Source organism: Corylus avellana, chromosome ca5 (assembly GCF_901000735.1).
Source record: "Corylus avellana chromosome ca5, CavTom2PMs-1.0".
In the NCBI taxonomy this organism is placed as follows: domain Eukaryota; kingdom Viridiplantae; phylum Streptophyta; class Magnoliopsida; order Fagales; family Betulaceae; genus Corylus; species Corylus avellana.
This window is the reverse complement of record NC_081545.1, coordinates 2140659-2149172: the sequence shown is the minus strand read 5'-3', so window position 1 is coordinate 2149172 and position 8514 is coordinate 2140659.

Below are 8514 nucleotides of genomic sequence, written 5' to 3'. Positions count from 1 at the left end.
CAAGCAAGCACACTATACTGTTCACCAATAAATAACCTAAATCATAGGGCCGCTGCAATCATTGATAGTACCAATCTACAGTCGTTTCGCATTATACCATCAATTATTTCCAAAACTTTAATTCGAAACTGGAGGACAGATCATACCTAAGTTTATGAAAAATCATAGAGATCGAGCTAGGTATCACAATTTGTCCAATTATATATATAATATATTTTGGAATATATCTAACATCCAATAATTATAATTATTACATAAATAATGTTAGATACTATAAAATCTAATATATAATAAGTTTGATTTTATCTCATAACTTTTTTCTTAGATCATTATTTGAACGAAGTTTTTCTCTAGACAGTTAAATTACCAATTGGAATATTTAATTTAAATGAAGAGTAAATTGACGGAGTCAAGATTCGACGATCTAGGACCTTTGGCTCTGATACTATGTTAAATCATCAGTTATCTCAAAAACTTATAGGAATTGATAAATTTAATCATTAGTTTAACATAGACAAGGTTAGAGAGAATTTCGATTCAATCCGTCTATTAAACTAACATATGTTCAACATGCATATATTTCTCACCCACCATCATTTTAAAAAATGCATATAAAAATTACATTCATTTAATTTGGACATATATTAGTTTATTAAACTAAATTTTTTTTAAAAAAAAAAAATCTTGAACCTAATTTAGAAAAAAAAATGTCCTAATTATTTTATCTAAGAACTTGGCCTTACATTGTTTCGTAAATGAGTAATGTTATATTGATGTAGTACTGTCAATCAACTTTAAATTTCTCTGTCTAAACAAGGACTAATGGGAACAGTACATTAACAAAATGAGATTAGAAAAATAAGATACAAGTAAAGGGTTTAGCATTATTTTTCTTCATAAATTAAGGCTAATATAAATATGTTTAGAGAGAAAAAGAAAAAAGAAATTAGGGATACGTAGAGAAAAGTCATTTTGGTCAAATCATTGGGCCCTAAAATCATTGACTGTTGTTGGGAGGAAGACAAAGAGAACACCCCAACGTGTGAAACAAAAAGCCCTCGTGTTCTTGGCCCACCGTTGAGAAAATTAAACCCTCTTTAAAAACATCATCAACGGGAAATGCTCGTCATCTTCTTGGGAACACCTTTCATCTTCCCTCTCTCTCTCTCTCTCTCTCTCACCCTTTTTATATTCTTCGATCTCCTTTTCCATTGAATCCATCCAACACACTCTTCTTCTATTCTATCAGTTTGGTTTTTTCCTTCTTCCGTTTTGATAGCAACGAGGAGCTAGCTAGCACAAGTAGTACTTATGAAGAAGAAGAAGAAGAAGAAGAAGAAGAAGTATGATGATGATGATGATGAAGAAACGTGTCGTCCATGTTACATTAATATCTTCGGAGTTTCCTAAAGACTTTTTGGAACTCATTTGTTGGTCTCTCTCGCCAACAGATTTGATTGTCATGATGAGGAGCTTGTTTCCGGTGAAGAATTCGTCGGCGGCGTACATGGGAAAGCCAGGCATTTTGTTCTTGTTCTTCTTGTTTTCTTCTTGTTTAATTATTCAATATGTTTCTTTTTGGGTTTTATATATAGAAATGGGATGGGTAAACTGTTCTTAGAACTTTGATGGAGATAATGAAACAAGATTTGGCTGGTTTTTCCAGGTATATGTTGTGGATCTTAATTACCATGTTTCTCAACTCTTTCAGCATCATAAAAGTTCATGAATGTTTGCTGCAAAAAGGGGTTTACAATAAATAATCTCTAATTGTCGTCTGAGATCTAAGATCTTCATTACCATGATTGAACACTCACAAGCTAAGGCATAAGAAAATTTTTTACCATTATATATATATATATATATATATGTGTGTGTGTGTGTGTGTGTGTGTGTCATGTTTGTAGTCATGAAAGCTAAGAATTCATTTGGTTCTACCATTTCGGAATATAAAATTACAAAAAGTACATCGTTTAGACTACATTTTTAAAACCATGTGGTTTGAAAACATAGAAAAATTTATATTGGGAAAAATTGTGATGTGCTTATATAAACATCTCAATATATACGCATACCCTAAATATCTACTTAGTGGTTTTAAATTTGAACGTGGAGTATTTAATTGAAACGAGGTGAATTGATTGAATCGGGGTTCGAACTCATTTTATTTGACTTTGATATTCTGTTAAACTACCATTTATCCTAAAAACTTAAACTGATAAGAAAGAGATAAATTTAATTATTAAATCAATACTTCAACAAAACTCAACTGAAGAAAAACAGTCTTAAATAAAGTTTTTCTTCGAACTAAATTGAAAGACATATTGCCAAATATTAGCAATTATGAAATAAATTTATGTGGAATGTTATTTTACCATATACCTAGTCCAAATTTGTCCTACACTATTGTTTGGTAAAGTGGCAAATCAATCGGCAAATTTAAACATATTTTGTTGCATTTATATCATCAGCAACGTCACATTCATTGCTTAGAACTTTTACCCACTACCGTACTAGATTCAATTCACGGTCTAAATTGAATTTTATTGTGTTTAATAATATACATAATGCTACATCATCTAATATAAATCTGTAAAATTTAGTTTAAATCATAAAATATACTAGCATATACTATTTTTCTCTACAGCATGATTTTTAATCTTCTCAGTTGATGATGGTAGGTGGCAGCCCGTGAATGTGAATCGAAATCACATATATATCATAAAGTTTTAATAAAAATGTACGTTTCATATATATATATATTTGGTGAACTCATTCTATCGAAGCCATAAAATGGTTCCTTTTGATTATAATTAATTATTGCTAGAGGAGCTGTATCTATCCAAATTTTGGAACTGACATTAAAATTATTATGCTCTAATTGCAACAACATCTATCTATGGCCAATAATTGGACCCTTGAATTATAATTATATATATATATATATATATATATATAGAGAGAGAGAGAGAGAGAGAGAGAGAGAGGGTTATCTTAAATGTATCTTCTTCATTGGTTTCACTTAACTACATACCAGCTATTTATATTTCTTCAATTTTCTTGAGAGGTATTACGTAAATGTTAAGTAATAATTAAGGAGTAGTTATGTATACCCTTCGTGCTCATTTACGATACAAGAAGACACAGAATATGATGTTTCTATTTCAAGTGAAATGCATATGAGCTATTTCATGGTCGAGTATAATTTGTAAATATATAATTATACTTGGTAAAATAGAGAGATATTGCTCATGTTCATTAACTTATAATATTTGAATATTGTTATAATTAATAATTAAAGATAATTCACCTTTATTGGAGGCCAGTTTAGATTCGTTAAATCATCACTTATTTCAAAAATTTAAAGTTATTCTCACATATGAGCTCAAACTTTCTCTTAACAAATGATCAAACTAAACACGTAAAATATTTAACTTAAATAATTGTAGAGTCAAATTTTTAAAATAAATAGTAATTTAATGAGATTCAACCTATATATATTGGGAATATGAATATATATGTATAATGAGTAGGTTAATTAACATTAATTAATCCACTTATATAATTAAAAATAAAAAAAAAGTAAAAAAAGTAAAAAAAACATTAGAGTTAACACCCTATGTTTGGTTGAATCAAGTGTGAACAGGCGGATCTAAACCCAGGAATCCGTCAAAATGTAGTAGCTAGGGTAGTTAAAATAGACCTAAATGGTCAAAATTTGATGGTGTCATGGTGGTGTGAAGAACATTTGACTCACAAAGCAATCACAAAATTTGAGGTTGCTTTGTGTTCTGCGTGTAACATACGGAGCCTGTTGGGGTTTATTTTTAATTAGTAAAGAATTAAAGGATAGGTAGATTAGGTTCGGGAATACACGATTTGTTTTGTAAACCGTGTCGGAGGGAAGACCTTTCAAAATTATACGCCTTGCATTGCGCCCCAGGCTCACTTGTTGACTTTCATTTAAGCCTTACTTTCTTCTCCTACCTTTTTTTTTTTTAACTCTCTTCCTTAATCTGCCCTTTATTCTTTAAAAAAAAAAAAAAAAAAAAAAAAAAACTAAAATTTACACTTTTATCTCGTTGTTATTTTATTTTATTGGCGTGATAAAACGTCTATAAATTGAGATAGTAATAAAATAATTTATCTTGTTTTTCTACGCTCGCTATATACTTTCATAATATTATATATGTTTTGCCTTCTTAGTTTTTCATGTCAATATTGGATATGTGGGTTACATGACAAAGAGTTTGTTTGGAATTGCGTTTAAGAAATAGAGTTTTCAAGTCAAAAAGAGTTTTTAGATAAAAGTTTCATTTTTAAGCTTTAGCCAAAAGTCTTTTTCAGCCATTTTTAAACTTTTTGGACTCTTAAAAGTGTTTTTTAATTTTTTTACTAAACGAGTACTTTTTTCTTTAAATTGACTTTTTGAATGTTAAAAATATTTTTAGGTCCCTCAAACCCAATCTCAAACAGGTCCTAAATACTTTCCATACTAATGAAAATGGAAATTGACATCAAACTATTGGTTCCATTATTAAGATTTTAACATCACATGGTTAGGTAAAGATGAGATAATTCTTAAAGTGTGTGTTGCTTTAAAGAGAAATGTTAGTTTATATAATAATAATAATAAAAAAATACTGAAATACATGTAATAAACACTAACTCTAAGAACAAATGTAATAGACTAGATTGAAAGAAAAGAAAAGAAAAGAATACAGTTTTGAGGAAATTTTTTTCAACTCACTCTAATAAATATTGTTGATCAGATAAATAATGATTTAAAATTGTATCAGAATAAGAGCCTTGAGTTCAAACCCAACTTCACAATTAAATATTTTATGTGTGAACTCCGATCACTTGTTGAAAAGAAATTTGAGCACACATAAAATCAATAATAATATATCGATCAAACTATTAAATTTATAATTTTTTTTGTGTACCTAAACTTTGAAAACAAATAATAATTTATTATACATCCACCCGTTTAAATCATGATCCACAAAATATAAAAATATTAATTGTTCCTCTTATCTTTGTATATAAGTTTTGGCAGAGAAGGTTACGTAGATGAAGTAATGGGAATGTGATTGTGACTCCCAACTCCCAAGCATTTAAAAAAAGATTTTTACGTACATGAACAAAGTAGTAAAAGGATTCAAACGTACGTACGCTTTGCAGGTTAACACGTACAATTTTCATGACAACATACGAAAGGGAAATGTTTGATTGTTCCCACCTGTACTATGAATTGTTCTAACCTTAACCTAATCTCTTTTTTAATGATCGGATCATTTATTTGTCCAATTTTTTGAATCTTTTTTTTTGTATTTTTGCATTGTTTTGTTTTTGTTTTTGTTTTTTTTTATGGTCTAATTGTTGGAGCCAAACCTTTTTAATTTTTGGTTGTATTTCTTTAGAATCCGTATTCTCTCCTCTTTCCGAATCAAGAATGAGAAGAATCATTCCTTGTAACCCATTTTCTTGAATGTAATTAAAAAAATAAAGGTTCGAAATCAAATTATTTTATTTTTAATGTGAGTGTGTTAATCAATAGTTAGATCATAGTCTAGCGGGATAAAATAGGGTAATTTCTAGCAATAATCGTTATGTTTAAAATGAGTAATGTTATATACTACACTAATATCTTATAAGTATTATATTATACTAACCTAACAGGGTGTACCAGCTCTTGGATTAGCACTTATAAAAAAAAGAAAAAAAATTAATGATTATTAGATATATCTTGCCATGTCGGCATAGAGTAATACTTGTGGGATATAGTATGAGTAATGCTATTTAGTAAACTGTCATACTACTGAAATAATATGGTAGTGAAAATCAGACCTTGATTTTTTTATTTTTTTACTTTGTAACAAGTGTTGATCTAAAGACTAATTTTGGTTGCCGCATCATCAAACTATACGTATATCAGTCATATAAGCGTCTACTAAATAACATTACATTTTTAGAAGTGATAAACAATAAGTAATACTAGAAATTACACTATCACATCATTATCCCACCTTGCTAACGTGACACTACCAATAATCAATCCTGGAATTCATGTTAAAAAAGGAAAAAAAATAAAAATAAAAATCGACGTTACTTTATCAGTAGGATAAGATAATAATAAAATAAAATTGTGGTTTGTACCGTTACTCCATAAACAATTATAAGAATCATTGATTATTGTATAATATTAGATATCTTCTGATCTAAGTAGCCCTGGCCTTGTACCTATTGTAAATAATAATAGGTATTTATTTTCTCTATCTTGAAAACTACGTGAGTCCAACACTTTTGCCGATTATTATGTTTGCTGTTTTATTTTCAACCTCGTGTTTTTACTGCGTTACACGACAGTAAATAAATATGGGAAATTCACACTTCGAATCTTCAACGATAAATATGCCTTGGAATTTTGCACTTCATTCACATTTGTTAAATAGAATATATTTTTATATTTGACATGTTATAACATCTATTCACACACGTGCGTGAAGGATGAGACGTATACGGTACTATATATTACTTTAATCCAAATGTATATTTTTTTAAAAAAAAGTTAGGTAAATAAAAAGAATCGCTTATGGACAAATAAAAGCATAAACAAATTCTGGGACTATTGGCAACAACATATATTGCCTGCTGTTGGGTCCTTTTAGACCTGATCCAGATTCTGTTACTATTTCTGCACTGCGTTTACCTTTTGGACTTTGTTGTTAGGGTACTCACTCATTTTGTTGTCATTTAGTCCTATAACAGTATAACTTGCTTTCCCTTATTTAAAAAAGTTGAACATCTTAAAGCTTAACTCGGCTCGTTAGGCTAATTTATGCTAGTTTATATATTTAAAAATATTATAAGTGTATCTTATATTATAATAAATTAGTTAGGCTGATTTGGATGGATCCTTAAAATTCCCATCGATTACTGATCCAACGGCTGTGAAACAAAGTTATTGAAATTTGAAGGCTGAGATTAAATGGGGACCAAAAAGTGAAAGCCTAAATATTTCCATATTAAAAAAAGTGCTCAGAAAAAGAAAAAAAAAATAGTTCGACCTGTTTATTATTCAAATTTCTTTAGAATTTGAGCCAACCGAGCTCAAACAAGAGGGCTCAAGCTTGAACTGAGTTCGAGCCGAGCCTGAGCTCATAAAATTATATACAGTTTTACCTATAATATATTTTTTTTTATAATTTATTGATACGTGTTTGTAATTGAAAGATATATATATTTTTTTTGTTACTAACGTATTTTTAATTAAAGGTATTAAAAAACATTTTAGTGGCCGATGTAACATCCAAAACATGAGAGAATGTAGAATATTAAATTGGATCTTTAGTGGGCCCTGCCAATAATCGGAGGCCATGAAAATCCCAGAGTACTAGTAATTATGGCCCTTCTGAGATGAGCTGGATAATTGGGCCTTTTCATAGACCCATTTTAAATACTTATATTCCATTTAACAGCCCAAAATTGTAACGTAGAAAATGTCAAACCAATATAAGCTTGGTCTGACGGCCAAGGCATCCAATGCCACTGGAGTACTGGACCAACAAGTAATCATAAATTACTTCTATGTCGTTTGAAACTCATCACTAAAATTACTAAAGTTATGTCGGGTGTTTGGTTCAGATAGTGTTGAAGTATGTTTATAAAATTATGAGAAATGTTATTTTTCTTTCTCTTGTTTATTTTCCGTCTAACTTCATCCAAATTAGTGGATCTTACTGATCTAATGGCAGATTTGAAAAAGAGTTGGACAAGAAATTGTTGATAAGAGTTTGAGGAATAGTAAGTCTCTAAAATTAAACGAGTCGAATCATTTAATCATAACTCATTAATTTCATATTGGGGTTTGTGTGATTTCGCAAGTTATATTAAAAATTGTCAACCCTAATTAAACATGTATTTAGATTAAAGTAAAATGGTATAATCATTGACTTGTTTGGACATGATATTGAAAACACTTTTCTCAAAAATTATTAATAAACAATTTAAACACCTTTTTCAAAACATGCTTTTTTGGATATAAACCAAAAGAATCAAACTTTGGCCCGGATGCTCTGAAAAATGCCCATTTTACAGCTTCCAATCACCAATTGCCACATCAGCTAAATCACAACAATTGCACAACATTAAACTAGAACCATATTCACTGGATGATAAAAAGAGAAAGAAGAAGAGATGGTCTAGGTGAAAGAAAACGCAGAAACGGCCATGGCTATGGGTCGTGAGTCTGGCCGTGACCCACGGTTGACCAGACCAGCCACCCACGGCATGGTTCACCTCTCTCTGGCACCGGTTTCCGACTTTTAGGGTGATAAAATTCTTAAATGGTTAACTTTTCATCTCTAATTTTTAGTTTTGAATCAAAAAAACGAGTTTTGAGGCATTAGAAACGAATTTTCGGGCATTAGAAACATATTTTGAAGCGGGTCACGACGGATACGATGGATTTGAGGCTTAGACCTGTGGGTCACGCCCCACGACGTGGGTTTC